General features: G+C 47.0%; 1 long non-coding RNA gene across 1 annotated transcript; it reads left to right on the plus strand.

The window, feature by feature from the left end:
- Positions 1-285: 285 nt before the first annotated feature.
- LOC141021210 (uncharacterized) lies at positions 286-4042 on the plus strand. Its single transcript, XR_012181439.1, has 3 exons — positions 286-679; positions 2102-2175; positions 3769-4042. It is a non-coding gene; the product is annotated as an uncharacterized lncRNA (long non-coding RNA).
- The last annotated feature ends 13750 nt before the right edge of the window (positions 4043-17792 follow it).

The raw sequence follows: 17792 nt of genomic DNA on the forward strand, positions 1-17792 counted from the left end.
GTGCCCAAAACAACCTTTTTAATCCATTTGCATATATGCAAAATCCAAATGAGTTCAAATGCTCACCACACCTTTTATGGCAATACTAAACATTGCAAAGTATTTAATGTGGCTAGCGGCACATTTTACAAAAGTCATTTGGTGCTCCAATTAAGTGCAAAACAGAGGCTTAAGAAATAATAAAAAAGGGAGAAAGAAAAAGCCTAGCCGCTACTGCTCCACTGGACCTAAGTGCTACAGTGTACGAAGGCCCAGCCCACACTTGTTTTCTTCAGCCTGTAGCAGGGAGGCATCATGGAGCACATCCACGGACGCCATGGCGCCGTGGCGCGCATCCATGCCCCCCTCGCCCTACTTAAGAGCGGCACCACTCCCCCGAACCCTAGCTCGACTCTCCTTCACTCCCCCACCCTCTCCCCGCTCTGGTTCGAGATTGCCACGGCGCACCGGACCTCGCCGTCGTGAACCACCGCATCCACCGGCCACCTCTAGCTACACCACTGTGTCCAGGAGACTCGCCGGCTTCGTCTTCGTCATCCACGGGAATGGATTCGAGCAACACGGTGCGACATCGTCGGGATCGAGCCAATCCCCTCCTCCGCATCGCTGGCGCGCCACCGCGTCGATCTACCCATCTCCGATCGTCCCCGGCACCCCCGAGCCTTCCCCGAGCATCACAGTGAGCTCCGCCTCGATCCTCTTTTCCTTCTAGGTGTCGTTCCCATTCTCTGACCGCCCTTCCACGAGCTCCGAGCTCCGGCCGCCACCATGGCCGAAGAGCTTCACGCCCGAGCTCCTCTGCTCCTTTGTGTAGCACCAGTGAGCTTCTGGTGAACCGTAGGCACTGCTTGTACCTTCGTTGGATCGAACCTGTTGCGAGGCGATGAATTCTTCGAGCTCCGCTCCGGCCGCCGCATCAGCTCGTCGCCGTCGCCGGTGTAGTCCACCACGGCACGGACCAGGACCACCGCTGGACTCGCCGCACTCCAGGCTTTCGCAGTCCCCCATCCGCGAGTCCTCTCGTCGCCGGAAACGACCTGTCGGAGCACCTTCGCCGCGTCGGGAGGTCGCCGGCGTGCACCGCGCCTGCGTGCCCTGCCCCCCCCCCCCCCCCCCCCCCAGCCGCACCAGCCATGCCCTGCCACGCCCCGCGCGCCTGCAGGCTCCAGTCGCGCCCTGCTGCTTCCTGCTCCTGCCCGCTGTTGCTTCCTGCCGCGGCTCTCTGCAGCTGCTGCCGCTATCTGCTGCTGCCGCCGCTGTGCCGCTCTGCTTCGCTGCCCCGTGCCGTGCTCCCCTTCCCTAACCCCGCCGCCCTACTCCGGTCGTCGACCGCGTGGGCCCTGGCCGCCGGCGCCCAGCTTTTCCCCGTCGCCCTGCCGGGCTATGCCCGCACCCCTGGGGCTCCGCCCCGTTTCGCCCACGCCCCGCTAAGGCCTATGGGCCACTGCCCAGTAGGCCCCACCGGCCCCTTTTTTATAAAAAAAGAGTTTCAAAAATATATGTAAATAAATTAATTAATTAATTAATTACTTAATCCTGTTTAATTAACTATTTAAGTTTAATTAACCTACTAACTAAACTAGGTTAAAGTGCTATTAGCTATTATGTGTATGACAGGGGGCCCCACCCCCTGTTGACCAGTCAAATGTTGACTGGTCAACCGGACCCCCTGGACCCATTGGTCAGCCCCTAGGTGCACTGCACCGGGTGCACTTAGCTTTTTTGCTTTTTTTGAATTAATATAAATTTCAGAAATTGCAGAAAATGTTTAAATCTTTAGAAAATCGTAGTTAATAAAGCGTAGCTCAGATGAAAATATTTTCTATACGAAAGTTGCTCAGAAAAACGAGACGAATCCGAATACGCGGTCTGTTCACCTGTTACATGCCCCTACCATGCTGAACATGGAACTTTCCCCCTTCGGTCATCTGCCTGACACAGGTCCGGAACCGGGAATACCTTCCCGGTTGATTTCCCTCTTCACCTATACCGTGCAGCACTACGTTAGAACACCCCTAGTTCTGCTTTTCGTCATGTCATGCTTAGTGTTGACTTTGTTTGCTCTATATTTATTGTTTCGTCCCCCTCTTCTCTCCGGTAGACCCCGAGACCGATGCTGCCCCTGTGATCGACTACGTCGACGACGACACTTCTTCCTTTCAGCAGAGCTTCCAGGCAAGCCCCCCCTTTGATCATCCCGATATCGCTCATTTCCTTTCTCTCATGCTTGCATTAGATTTTCCTACTGTAATTGTTTGCTCCTATTCTGATGCATAGCCTGCTTTTGTAACTTGCTTATTGTTACCTTACCTGCTTATCCTAAACTGATTAGTATAGGTTGGTTAGTGATCCATCAGTGACCCCCACCTTGTCCTTGTTGCCCCTGCTTCATCATCGAAGACCCGATCAACGGGATCGAAGACCAGGCCCCGGCACCGCACATCACTTTCCCCTTAGTTGCTCGACACTACTGGGTTTCTATCGAGTGCCGAGGGTGAGACCTCATCAGCACTTCTGATGTTAACCCTGTAGTGTAGCTATTCGGTCGTGGTCATCGAGGGCGATTCCGCCTTGACCACTTCCGATACGGCTCTGTCGTGCAACCCCTCAAGTGTGAACCTGGAGGGTGGATCCTCTTACGTTCACCTTGATGATTACATCGAGTGGAATTCACTGGGGGTGATTCCTCGGGTTTTCCCCTTGATGTTTGGACACACGGATACTTGGACTTTACAACTGTTGCTTGGAAGGGCGGGTCGACCCTGAGGGGTACCCGCGAGAGATGTGGAGACGGGTTGACCTGGAGGGTGCCCGCGAGATAATTACGAGGCGTGGCCGGGCATTCCTAGCCCTTGCCGCAAGTCCTCGAGACGGGGCAACAAGGTCACATCTTTCGTGAGTCTCTGCTTGTTACCGCGCATTCCTAATCCACTACGATTTGGATATTTGATCCGAGGGGCCTCTGGCCTGATAGCACTAACCATCACGTGGGCATAGTATGGGCATTCTGCGTCGTATGTACCAGCCGAAGCTTAATAGACGTCAGCGACTGAGCGGCGCACGCTGGTTGGACTGGTAAGCACTTGCCTTTTTTAAGGAGGTAGCTAGGTCTGCTCACTGGCCGCCCTCGCAACGTGTAGGAGTTCCCGGGGCGATGGCCCATGACCCCTGGGGGCATAGGTTTAGTCCGGCGTGCTGACCTCTCTATTAAGCCTAGGTCGGGCTGCGGCATATTGTTTGGCCGAGGCCGGGCATGACCCAGGAAAGTGTGTCCGGCCAGAGTTAATCGAGCGTGGTGGGTAAGTTGGTGCACCCCTGCAGGGAAGAAAACATCTATCGATAGCCTGTCCTACGGTAATGGACACTTGGAGTTGTATCCCGATCGATACAACTAGAACTGGATACTTGTGATGAGAAATGGATTGTGATGAGAAATGGATAGTATGGCTCTGGGATTGCTTTCTCGCAGGGAGTCGAGAAAGGATCTCTGGCCGAGGTTGATAACACTACTACTACTTTACTTTATGCTACTCTACTCCCTCCTGTTGCTGCAAGATGGTGGTTTCCAGAAGATGCTAGTCTTCGATAGTCTAGGCTTTCCCCTTCTCTTCTGGCATTCTGCAGTCCAGTCCACAGATACAACCCTTTTCATTGATACCGATGCATATGTAGTGTAGATCCTTGCTTGCGAGTACTTTGGATGAGTACTCACAGTTGCTTTGCTCCCCCTTTTCCCACTTCTTTCTTCTTTCTGGTTGATGCAACCAGATGGTGGAGCCCAGGATCCAGACGACCCCACCGACGACTGCTACTACCCCGAGGGTGCCTACTACAACGTGGAGACCGCCGACGACCAGGAGTAGTTAGGAGGCTCCCAGGCAGAAGGCCTTGCCTTTTCGATCGATGTTGCTTTTGTGCTAGCCTTCTTAAGGCAAACTTGTCTAATCTATGTCTGTACTCAGATATTGTTGCTTCCGCTGACTCTTGTGTATTCGAGCCCTCGAGGCTCCTGGCTTGTAATATAAAGCTTGTATTATTTTAATTTGTGTCTAGAGTTGTGTTGTGATATCTTCCCGTGAGTCCTTGATCTCGATCGTACACATTTGTGTGTATGATTAGTGTACGATTGAATTGAGGGCGCCACAACCGTCCCCAGACAAAAACCTTGGATGATCTTACAGACGAGCTCCACTTCGTGCTGCCTCACCCCTCTGCCTCCCTCTCTCCCTCTCGTAACCTCCTTGCTCTCTCCACCAGATGCGGCCGCCATCCCGCGCGTCTGCATGAGTTTTCTGGAACGTCCCCAAGGCGAGATCCGCCGCCGCCAGTCACTCGATCGGGTCAGGGCATGGAGCCATGGATGCAGCCGCCGCCCCGTTCCCCGCGTCGGCGCATAGGTGCCTACCCCTATAACATCATTGAGGCGAGATCCACCTCTGCCCATTGTCATCAACATCCCGACGCACCGTGTCGGCCAGCCCTCACTTCAATGGAACTGAGGTCTCAGTTCTCTGCTCCCTTGATCCCGCTACTCTCTCCTACGAATGTCGTCGTGCACCATCGGTGGTCGTCGTTCTCCTCCATCTCCGGCAGGGTTGCCAAGCTCGCGACGAGGAAGGACATTATCTGCTGCTCGCATCAGCACCGTCATCATCACAGCACAGAAGGAGCGGAGTAGAAGACACATCATGCGGCTTGCTGTATTCTTCAGGTTCTCTCAAACGACATGAAGATTGGTTACAACGAATTTTGCATCTCGCCCCTTGTATGTAAACTGGTATCCACTGTGAGTAGTGGTGTTGTGGGCTGTGGCTAACTGGCTATGTGAATTTGTCGATGCTTTGCCAGCCTTGACGTGTTTTAGTTGGGGATGAAATGAGACTGTGTGTCGGTGCAGGTGTGAAGCATCTGATTGTGTATAGGAGGACCGATGACGGTGCACACAAGTTGACCAGGATATGTTGCATGCACTATTAATTGTTGTAAGTTACCTTTCTAATACAACCACAATACTCTGCCGCTATTATTATTTCTATTTAGAGATTTGAGATTCTAGACTTTATGGTCCATTCAACCAGTTTTATTACACTAACTGGAAAAATAGATTAGCTCAAAAGTATGTGTACTCAGTAACTCATGGTGCTGCTTGCAGTTATTTTTTTCTTGTAATGGCATCAACTAAAATATTGGTATGATCGAATTGAGAGAAGTTCTTTCAACATAGAAGTATATTATTATTGTACAAATTTAGCAATAGCAAGTAAGACGGAAATTGGTTGAATCACAATTTACGAGATGCCCTAACATACCTGATAAAACTGCTATCGAAGTACGAATACTAATGCAGTATATCCTTTTGATTTAAAGCAAACATAGACACTCAAGAAGAAGCTGGCAAATCAGGATTGGAACCCAACGAGGAAATCTAAAAGCATAGACCATGTTTAGGAACAGGTTGTTTTTGTTGTGCAATTTTTAAGAAAGAGGATTGTCTCGAAGAAGATGAAGTTTACCAACAAGAAAACTATGGCAAGGAGGCACTCTTCTGTACCCTTTGCAATATAGAGGTACTCAGCTCCAACCCTATTCAACAAACAGAAATATACCATACTCTAGCGTTCGGGCTTCAGACACATTTTATCCTTTTGTTATACTCATGGTCGTTGTGAAAAAATGATGCAACGCAAATGCTATGTATTCTGCTTCTGCTTGTTCAAGGTCCTTAATGACGCACGATGGAAACAGATTCAGATGGCATTAACTGGCTAGAAGAGATCTAGCTAAGTTTGCAATGGCATGTTTACTAACGAACCATTTTAGTCTCAGGTTCCCCCTGCAAAAGAGAAGTTCATGTTCGCAGAGCTTACACAGGTATATGGACTAAAACAAAGATGATGTGTATTTGTCAGTATATATGTATTTCCTTCAAGAAATAAGTTTGGAAGAGTAGTAAGTATAACAGCATTTTCTTTCAGAATACGCCGGGTGTATATGATAGTGTGTTTCTATGACATGCATATGTTGCTTTAATTTGCTCGTCAGTGAACCCCTCAAAATTATCTGACAATCTGCTTATACAAACACCTTTTCACTTTGGTGCACTCTATTGCTTTGTTATGCTTGTGGTGTATCAGATTCAGGTCAGTTCAGGAGAATAATACTCCCTTCGTCATATAATATAAGATGTTATTACAACCAATGTACTCATATATTGGTTGTAAAAATATCTTATATTATGGGATAGAGAGAGTATTATTTATTTGGTTGTGCACTTTGCTCGGCTCGATGATTAATGCAACGGGTCATGATTTTGTAATGGTTAGTAATTCATACTTCTACATGACCTTTCAGTAAGATGCAAACCATGGCGGGAGCTGCTTGTGGAGCATCTGGTAAGCACGGGTTGCACTTTCTGTAGTGTGGCCTGTGATGTAGGTGCTTGCTTACTTGTTCTGGCTGCAGTTCGCCTGCCTCATGGACCAAACTTTCGATTTTATATGAGCGGTCTTTCTCTGTTTGGAGACTTTCCCTTCTTTTTATCTTAGGTGTATGCATGAATGAGATGGGTTGTTTGGTGCTAATTACAGTATGGTTTTGATATGTGTGACTGAAAGATGTGTGCCCCCACGCTTGATTAAGTAGGTTACCTGGAGTAAAATCCTCAAGGAGAATTAGTAACTTTCTTTACTAAGGTGAGCAAAATGCATATTCCATCTACAGCTAACATTCTAGCAATTAATTAATAGATGGATGAGATAAGCAACTAAGACAAATATATGAAACTACACATGAGTGAATAGAACAATACTTCAAATATAGCTGATTGGCAGGATTAACATGGATATTTCAAATGAACTAAATGACATAGTTTAGCTTTCCACATCAGTAGGATGTAGTTGTTTATCTGGATTAAAATCATATGCCCAACAATGCTCAAGCAGGTGGAATTAACACTTTCAGTTTGAAGAGTAAAAAGTTCAGTGCAGTTTTACATGGGAAATGATCTGTACTGTCTCAGTTAGTCTAGGTGAGACTGTAAATCCAACAGCTTCATAGCAGATTGTATGCGATAAGATAAACTACCCTACAAATTAGCAGCTATTGTATGGAATTTAGAAGATTTATTTCCACCAAGTGAAAAATACATCTCAATTTCAATATTAAAGATCATGTGAAGAAGTGAAACTTTTACTCAGGTTCGAGGTATGGAGGTAATGCATCAATATTATTGTTTTTCTTCGATAAATATAGGTTGTCACAGTTTCTCTGATATGATGGAATAATCATGTTTGTTCCTTTGTGATTGTGAGAATTATCATGAAAGATTCGTAATCTCAACTAATTTGCCTGGCACCGAAATATCATGGTTGGATATTTGATTTTTCATGGTGATGTTATGTTGATGCCGATCATATTTACTTTTTGATTTCTTGATGGATGTTACTTAAGAGGAGAACAACGAGAATAGGTAGTTCCTTGAGAAAGTGGAGGTCGGAAGGCCGTGAGGGTCCAGCTGCATCCGGCGCACTATGGATGTGGTAATATGATTTTGCATTTACTTAACAAAGGAAAAAGATTTTGCATTTAGCCGGTGCATTTTCTGGATGATTTCAACTTTCATTGCTGAATTCATTGGTTCGTACTTGAAATTATGTGATCTACCCGGTCCCACCTCAAGCAAAAGATAATGCAAGTGCAGTGATGTCATGTCTCAGAATATACTATATTTCCCGTGTGAATGCATATGCACAATAAATTTGGCAAAATTTACAATTTGTTATTGTATCATTTATTTATTTGTAAAGTTTGTTTAGACAATATCATTTTCTTATCGAATTATGGACACTATTTTGGTAAAAATAAGGGTGCAGATAGGGTAATAATTTTCAGTCACTAGATATTTTGTTAACCTAATATTTTTTTGTTCTTCTCACTCAAGAAAAGATGATTCAATGAAGTGTGCCTTTAGAGGTTTCACCAATATATAGCAGAACTTACATCGAGTCATGGATTCTTTAGGTGCGTGTAGTGACTTGGGAGCTTAGCTAGGCATGCCCCTCACCGACAAAAAAGCAAGAGAGCCTGAGCGCCTTTCACGATCCCTGGCTCCACGTACGCCCAAAGTTTTCTAGATTTTATGGAGCAAATTGGTTGACGAGTTGAGAGGATAATTTGTTGGTGCTAATTTGCTGTTGTTGGTTTTAAGAGGATGTTGGCAAATTACAACCATCGAGCATTGCAAATATTAACAGGTGGTAGAACTTTGCTAGCCATTGGCAACAAAGCAAATCAGATAGGACAACATGCTTTCTACTTCTCATTAGATAAAATATCACAAATTGATTATTTCTTCAGTTTAGGAACTTCCTTTTTTTTAATGGGTGTCCTTCACCTATATCCACGAAAAAGAAGAGCATGTTGATTGCTTGCTATGTATGATTCCCAACCAGCCTCAGGTGCATAAGTTGGAAATAAATCTTCCTTACGAATATATGCTAGTTTTGTCTCTTCTTCATTTTGGCTTTCATCTCAACTCCTTTGATAGATCTTTTTAAACATGAAAAAGGGAAATTTAGACTATATGTTAGAAAAACATATTATGTTTTTTACAGAAACCTTTGCAATGATCTCAAATATTCATTGAGATGCACGAGTTGTGTAAGCTTGACGTGACAATGAAGGCACAAAGCTGGTTGTGGTGAAGGTCAGCTTGGTTGCAGTACGGATCTGATCTCAACACGGTTGTGGTTGCTGGGGTACTGTGGTTTGGCTGGCGTAAGAAGGTGGTTGCGGAGCGGGAGGAGGATGTAGGAGAGGAAGAAGACATGCATGGAAGTTGGTTGGCAAAAAAATTATTCTGGCGATCGATTCCATAGTATTCACTAAACAAATTGATAAAGGGCTAAGGGGGCATACGTTAGACATGCCCTTACATGACCTGATTAATTCATTTACCGTACCAATGCACGTTCAGTATCATTAGTACCAACATGTTTCTAAATTATTTTTCTTACTCAGTCCATGATATTAGATTCAGCACGAGATTAGCTGACATGGGATAGACAACATCTCATCGTACAATATGGCAAGGTATTTTGTCCTTTGATGTCATGGTTTATTGTTTCTAATAGCTACCACTCGTAGATTTATCTTTCATATGCATTCATAGGCCGCACACCGGGTATATATTTTGGACCCTATCCGAGGCATTTACTGAAATTGCAAATATGTGCGACGGAATTCAATGACGCACTTGAAATAAACCAACTCGACTGAAATTCCGATATATCTAGATGGCAATGTTTTTAGAAGTTTTCTCCAATTTCTCATTGACCATTCAATTGTTTTTCATGCATGAAACGGATAATATCTTGGTAAAGTGTGCTAGAATAGGTTAATTGCAATTAGCACACAACAGGGTGTGGGTGGCCGCGCAACCACCCGATAACCTCTCCTCCACTCCCCATTCTTCAATCTTTTAGGATTCATGCAATTTTGAGTGTCTGCATCTGCATGCTATTTTGGGTTCTCGGGTTTTTTTAATCTCAGTCTTTGGATAGGACTGCAAGTTCTTAAGTCTGGGAGCTGGGAAAAAAAGGAGAAGAGCATGCCTAATCCCTCCAAATGAAAATAAATATATCACATGATGCTTTGGAGACACATGACCAATGAAACAATTTACAAACTTACATGCTTAGGCAGATTCATAGGTTGATAGCAAGGATCATATGTGCTGTTTGGTTTAATTTGATACAAAAAACTATCTCTACAATTAGTTGATATTAAGGAATAATAACTAAAAACTTCTAGAGGTTTACATCTGTGAACTTGTCTAGAAAATGGACTTTAAAATGTTTTTTATGTGGAGGCATAAAGATTAATTCACTATTTTGTTTTCGTAAAACGGCTGTTTACTCGCTAATTTGTATAGTTAAATCCATCTATTAAGGATACATCATTGAAAAGTATTATTTTTTTACTTCCATTCACTTCCTTAGTCGGGTGTTGAAATGTTGGGAGATTACAAAGTTCCTGCTCTATTCACACATGGTGGAGGCAACCCAACAATTTGTTACCAGAGCCAACAGAGGAAGGAGTTGAGGAACCTGCATCATGGGAGAGTCATCGAGGGGCATCCAAATAAAGTGAGACACTGCATTGTATATATATGGTCAAAATATAGAACCATGTTGTACATACAATGCACAGTGAGCATTCTTTGTTGCACATTCTTAAATCTTTCACGTGAAAGCTCGTGCAGGTTGGTTATGAGCTGAAAATGAAATTTTTATTGTACTTGTTGAAGTACCGTGCGAACGAAGTTAAAGACAACATTCCTGACGTTGTACGGGAATATCTCAAGCGTATTAAGTATAATTTAGTTTGTAACAGATAATTATTTGGATCATTGCCTGTTTTGTATGTACATCGTCAAATTACATTGCAAGTGAAATTGATTTCAATTATTTTTCAATTGTTGTAGATTATCTTTCCTATACATGTAAATTTTGATATGCATTATATATTTATTATTTTGGCGGGGAACTACGACATATTTACTACTCCCGGCTGAACTATATATATATATATATATATATATATATATATATATATATATATATATATATATATATATATATATAATCAAAAAACAAAGGTCCGTGGCAACGCACGGGCTTTCTACTAGTATATAAAATAAGAAACAGGCTATTGCTTCTTACACCGTAATTTCGTCCGCCGTCATACTTCAAATTTCGTCCGTTGCACGTCCACCTAAGCCATCGAGACTATATTGGGCCTCCCCTAGCAGGCTAGCACCGCTGCATGGCCTGCCTCCCTGTGACGCCCCCGATTTGACCGTACACTAATCATGCACGCAAATGTGTACGATCAAGATCAGGGACTCACGGGAAGATATCACAACACAACTCTAAAACATAAATAAGTCATACAAGCATCATAATACAAGCCAGGGGCCTCGAGGGCTCGAATACAAGTGCTCGATCATAGACGAGTCAGCGGAAGCAACAATATCTGAGTACAGACATAAGTTATTATTATTATTATTATTATTATTATTATTATTATTATTATTATTATTATTATTTTAATTCGTTCTGTGGGCTGGGCCCCACATGTCATTGGCCCTATGGGCCTTAACGGGCACGGGCATTCGGGTGCGGGCGAAAGGAGCCCCAAGGGCGGCCGAACCCGGGCGTCGCCGCGGGGCAGCGGCTGGACGGTGGGGAGCGGCAGGGGCGAGCGCGCGCATGGCCGGCGAGGGCGGCGGCGGGGAGCGGCTAGGAGAGCGGCCACGGGATGGGCGCGGCCTGGCGCCGGAGCGGTCGGCGGAGGCGGAGGGGCGCGGGCGAGCGCGGCAGGGGCGAAGGCGAGGTGGTGTGGAGCGGGGGGGCACGGCGAGCATGGCCCAGTCGGGTGGCCGCGGACGCGCAGCGATGGGCATGGCGAGGACGGCGACGGTGGCGGACGGGCGCGGGCACGGCGCGGTGAGCGCGCATCGGACGCGGCCGGAGCGCGTCAACCGCGGGCGAGATCGGCGGGGACCGCGGCGACGAGCGCGAGCGCACGAGGGAGAGGGAGGGAGCGAGGCGGGGCTCACTGGGGCCGTAGGGGGATTGGCAGCGGGGCGCGAGGCGGTTGACGGCGACGAGGAGGCAGGCCGTTGAGGTGGGGGAAGCAGGCCGGCGGGGGAGGAGGAAGTAGGCCGGTGGGGAGGAGGAAGCAGGCCGGCGGAGGAGCTCCGGCGTGGCGGCGTGGTCTCCTGCGACGACGGGCGACGGCGAGGCACGGTGGTCTCCTCGATCCCGATCCAAATCGGGGGAGAGGGGGGGATATTTTCGTGGGGGGAGTGGGGAAGTGTCAGTGGGTACTGGGGGAGTGGGGGATAAGGGAGTGGGGGCGCGGGGTGGGCCGGCCCGAGGGTTGAGGCAGGGGTGGGCCGGTCGGGCGGCCTGGTGGCCAGCTGGGCTAGTCGGCCCAGTGGGGGAGGGTTTTCTCTTCTTTTTTTTCTTTTTTTTCTTTATTTTTCTTCTTTTTTTATTTGTAGTTTCTTTTATTTTTGTTTTACAAAAATTACCACTAGTGCCTAAATTTGTATTTATCAACAAACTACTGTGAGATTAATCCTTAACCCATAATAAAATAGTTTTAGCATTTTATAAATTCAATAGGCATTTGTTTAATTGTTTTCACTATTGTTTTAATTGTTTTAGAGCCTTTAAACATTTTGTCAAAGCTTGGTTTCTCCACCATAATTACTTACGATTTATTTGACACAACCCGAACATTTTAGTTTTAATATTCGAAAATATTTTATTGTTTGCTTGATTTTGAATTTTAATTTGAATCGTTTTTGAACTAACTCGAGTTTATCAACAGTAACCGAGGTGACGTGGCACCATTAGCAGAGGTTTACTATAGCTTGATTATCCGGGCGTCACAATTCTCCTCCACTACAAGAAATCTCGTCCCGAGATTTAGGAGGTAGAAGGAAAAAGTGTGGGGTATTCTTCGCGCAGACGATCCTCTCGTTCCCAAGTGGCTTCATCTTCAGAATGGTGCGACCACTGGACTTTGAGAAACTTGATCGCCTTCTGACGTGTGCGGCGTTCAGCTTGGTCGAGAATGCGGACCGGATGCTCCTTATAGGAGAGGTCCTGCTGCAATTCGAGTACTTCATGATCCACTGCTCGGATTGGGTCCTTGAAGCAACGGCGGAGCTGTGACACATGGAACACATCGTGAACCTGAGAAAGGTTCGGCGGAAGCTCCAGTTGGTATGCCACTTTTCCACGCCTTTCGAGAATAGTGAATGGGCCAATATAGCGAGGAGCTAGTTTGCCCTTGATTCCAAAGCGGTGAGCACCCTTCATTGGTGTGACTCGAAGATAAGCCTTTTCGCTAGGTTGATAGACCATGTCTTTATGATGACGGTCATACTGAATCTTCTGACGTGACTGAGCAGTCTTGAGATTCTCACGAATAATGCGGACTTGTTCTTCGGCATGTTGGATAATATCCGGACCGAAGAGTGGACGTTCCCCAGTTTTCGACCAGTTCAGAGGGGTTCGACACTTTCGTCCATATAACACTTCGAAGGGGGCCATCTTCAGACTAGCTTGATAGCTATTATTATAAGAGAACTCAGCATACGGGAGAGATTCCTCCCATTTCTTGCCGAAGGAAATAACACAAGCTCAAAGCATGTCTTCGAGAACTTGGTTGACGCGTTCAACCTGCCCTTGCGACTGAGGATGAAATGCAGTACTGAATGACAGATGAGTTCCCATAGCTTCTTGGAAACTTGCCCAGAATCTTGAAGTGAATAAGCTACCACGGTCTGAGCTGATAACCAATGGAATACCGTGGAGTGAAACAATCCTGGACATATAGAGCGTTGCCAACTGACTAGCAGTGATCGTTTCTTTGACCGCCAGAAAATGTGCAACTTTGGAAAGCCGGTCAATGACGACAAGAATAGCATCATTACCTTTCTGTGATTTGGGAAATCCAGTGACGAAGTCCATCTCAACATGGTCCCATTTCCATTCAGGAATAGAGATAGGTTGCAGAGTTCCAGCAGGCCTTTGATGTTCTGCTTTGATACGACGGCAAACGTCACACTCAGCGACATAACGAGCAATGTCTCGCTTCATATTAGACCACCAGAATCTCTGACGGATGTCTTGGTACATCTTTGTACTACCAGGGTGGATACATAGAGGCGTATCATGAGCTTCTTTCATAACCTCCTGTGTCATATCCAGGTTTTTCTCTGCACATGGCACCACTAGGCGGCCCTTGAAGTATAAGGTGCCATCTTCAGCAGTAGTGAAGAATGAGGGATTTCCTTCTGCGAGGTAGCGCTTAATCTTGTGGGCTTCAGAGTCATACTTCTGTAGCCTTTTGATGCTGTCCACGAGATCTGGTTTAGCAACTAGGGTATTGAGGGAACCCTAGTAACAACGTGGAGGTTCACCTTGCCAAACTCCTTAGGAGGGGGAGCGAGTGCACCCGGAGGAACAATATGGAGGTTCAGCTTCCTGAATTCTTCAACAAGCGAGGGCTGAACTTTGTGAACCTGGAGGTGGTTGCAGTAAGACTTGCGGCTCAAGGCATCAGCCATTACATTAGCCTTGCCTGGCGTATAGGAAATACCCAAGTCAAAGTCTGCAACAAGCTCCATCCATCTCTGCTGACGGAGGTTCAGGTCTGGCTGAGTAAACAGATACTTCAGACTTTGGTGGTCAGTGAAGATCTCGCAGCAATTACCGAGAAGGTAATGTCGCCACTGCTTCAGCGCATGAATGACAGCAGCAAGTTCGAGGTCGTGAACTGGGTAGTTCTCTTCGTGAGGGCGCAATTGCCGAGAGGCATAAGCAATCACTTTGCAGTCTTGCATTAGGACACAGCCTAATCCTTGACGGGAAACGTCGCAGTAAATGACGAAGTCCTTCTTAGTATCAGGTGGAGCTAGAACTGGGGCAGAAGTCAACTTGCCTTTGAGTGCCTGGAAACTTTCCTAACATTTTTCTGTCCATTGGAACTTGACGCCCTTATGCAACAGGTTAGTCAGAGGCCTGGCGATCTTGGAGAAGTTCTCGACGAATCGACGGCAATAGCTGGCGAGACCGAGAAAACTTCTGACTTGCTTAACGTTCTTGGGAGGAGTCCAATCAAGGATAGCCTAGACTCATTCAGGGTTGACGGCAATACCATCCTTAGAGATGACATGCCCAAGATAGGTTACTTCGGGTAGCCAGAATTCACATTTGGAGAACTTGGCATATAGTTGATGCTCTCGTAGCTTTTCCAGCACAAGTCGAAGATGTTCAGCATGTTCTTCTTCGTTCTTGGAAAATACCAGGATATCATCCAGATAAACCACGACGAACTTGTCAAGGTAATCCATGAATATATAGTTCATCAGACGAGAGAAGGTGGCTGGAGCATTGGTTAAACCGAAAGACATGACGGTGTACTCGTATGAACCATAGCGAGTCACGAAGGCGGTCTTTGGGATATCCTCTTCGCGAACACGGATCTGGTGGTAACCCAGCCTCAAGTCGAGCTTAGAGAACACTGATGAACCAGCCAGTTGATCATACAAATCATTGATCCGAGGAAGAGGATACTTATTCTGAATGGTAGCTTGGTTTATAGGACGGTAGTCTTGAACTAATCGGTTTGTCCCATCCTTCTTCTTGACAAAGAGAGAAGGTGCTCCCCAAGGAGAGCAACTTGGGCGAATGAATCCTTTGCGAAGAGAATTGTCGATTTCCTCCTTAAGCTCAAGGAGTTCATGCGGCGGCATCTTGTAGGGTCGCTTGGCTATAGGAGTGGTGCCTGGTTTCAAGTCGATGATGAATTCGACAGCTCTAGCAGGGGGAATCCCTGGAAGTTCTTCAGGAAAGACGTCGAGGAATTCACGCACGACGGGAATGTTTTCAATGCCCTCGAGTGGTGCAGCGTTCAATGCATTCAATGCATAGAGCCTGGCCTCGGCATTTTGCACCAGATGAGCTTGGTAAGCAACTATTTCATCGGAAGGGTGAAGTAGATGGACGGTCTTAGTGGCGCAAACTATAGAAGCAGTATGCGCTTTCAACCAATCCATACCCAAAATGAGGTCGATGTTAGACGACTTCAGGATAATGGGAGAGGCATAGAATTCCAGCCCTTCGATTTCCACGGGGACATCGATGCCAACCAGGGAGGTTTGACACTGTCCCACGGGGGTTTTGACCAATACCGAGGTGTTCATCTCCTCACATTTAACGTCGTGCTTGTATGCAAAATCTTCTGACATGAATGAATGCGATGCACCTGTATCAAATAAAACGGATGCTGGTACTGAATTTACGAGGAGTGTACCCATCACAGTAGCAGGCTGGTCTTGAGCTTCATTGAGATCAATGTGGTTGGCATGAGCACGACCATAAGACTTAGCATTGTTGTTGCGGGGCTGGTTGTTACCACGGCCAGTTGCTGGAAGGGCTAGTTGATTCTGGTTCTGGTTGCATTCTCTAGCACGGTGCCCTGGTTGACCACACCTGAAGCACAAGCCATTATTGGGAGTGGGAACAGGAGCTTGGGACGATGGAGCTGGAAGTCTTGACTGCCTAGATGGTGGTGGAGGCAGACGAGGTGCAGCATAGGTTTGCCTTGGGGCAGATGCATTTGGACGGTACATGCTGTTCGGGATCCATATCTTACGCTTCTGTGAGGGCGGGCCCGAAGAGGAGCCCGTGTCACGGTTGCGCCTGTGAGAGCTCTGGTATTCCTGCAGGCCAGTTTCGACATTGATGGCCTTGTTCACCAAGGTGGCGAAATCAGCAAAGTCATGCACTAGAAGTGCGAGCTTGATGTCAGCTTGAAGGCCATCACGAAACTTCTCCTGTATGCGTGCATCAGTTGCAATGTCCTCTTCAGCATAGCGAGACAAGTCCAGAAACTCCCGCTGATAAGCTTCAACAGTTTTGTTGCCTTGGGTGAGGTTGCGGAACTCACGCTTCTTCCGGTCCGTGATTCCCTGAGGAATGAAGCGGGCACGGAAAGCAGCTTGGAAGTCTGGCCAGGTGATGATTGTTCCAGCTGGCAGAGTACGCCTGTGGCTGTCCCACCATTGAGCTGCGGGTCCCTTCAGAAAGAAGGAAGCAAAGTTGACATAGCTGGCAGGGGCTACATTGGCAGACTCCATCTCATAGGTGATGTCACGGAGCCAGTCATCAGCATCCAGAGGCTGAGTTGAGCTGCGGTACACAGTTGGGTTCAGGCGCATGAAATCCTGCAGAGTTACTGGGGTTGGTTGCTGGTCCATATTGGGGCGAGGAAACTGAGCCATCATATTTTGCATGAATTGGTGGTTCACTTCAAACTGTTGGATCATACCAGCCATGTACTCAGGTGGTGGTGGGGCATTGCCACCACGACCACGACCACCTGGTCTAACCATCCTGCTAATATATAACAGGGGTAGTTCAGCATTGAGAAAATTTGCAAAGACAAGAATCATTCATGATGAAACATGCATAATGAAAGGAGCACGATAGCTACTACATAGTAGTCGGCATAACTTACAAAAGGGGTCATGCATAGAGTTCAGTACACAGACTAAGACAACATAGGCGGCACACAGGCTCGCGGCGAATGCATCTAACACTACAAGCAAGCCTACATCAGTCCCAAGAGGTACTGTGGAGGTAATCGTAGCCCGACAGCTGGTAGTGAGGCAACGGATAGCCCTCCACGTCAGCAGACTGGGGGCCGCGGATACTCAGGTGTAGAGCCCGACGTTCAGGTGGCAGAAGAGGACCAAGTGCGGGAGAGTAGCCTCCCACCTCTGGCCAACCAACACCGTGGGGCATCACGGTCCTGGCTGGGTAGATCGCAGTACGCGGTAGCTGTCCAGATCGGACAAAGGGGTGCAGCAGCGTCAGAGCACGGTAAAGGTGCTGACGGGTGGTGTACATCTCGTGGCGAAGAGCTCGGTTAGCTCGATCCAGCCCATCAGCATGCAGAACCAGGTTCTGATGGTAGAAGGGCTCTCGGGTGACAGTGGAGTAGGCAGCAGTATAGTATCCCTCCGCACCAACATCAGATGCGATAGCAATGTGCCTGAAAGGGGAGGTGTCCAACTCCTGATACTCTCCACGAAGACGTGTCAGAGCAGCATAGGCAGCATCGTGGACAGCCATATCGATGGTCACACCAACACCATGTGCGGTGTGCAGCACAGTAGTGGAGTCATACTCCCGCGAGTAGAGGTGGAC

Source organism: Aegilops tauschii, chromosome 4 (assembly GCF_002575655.3).
Source record: "Aegilops tauschii subsp. strangulata cultivar AL8/78 chromosome 4, Aet v6.0, whole genome shotgun sequence".
Taxonomy (NCBI): domain Eukaryota; kingdom Viridiplantae; phylum Streptophyta; class Magnoliopsida; order Poales; family Poaceae; genus Aegilops; species Aegilops tauschii.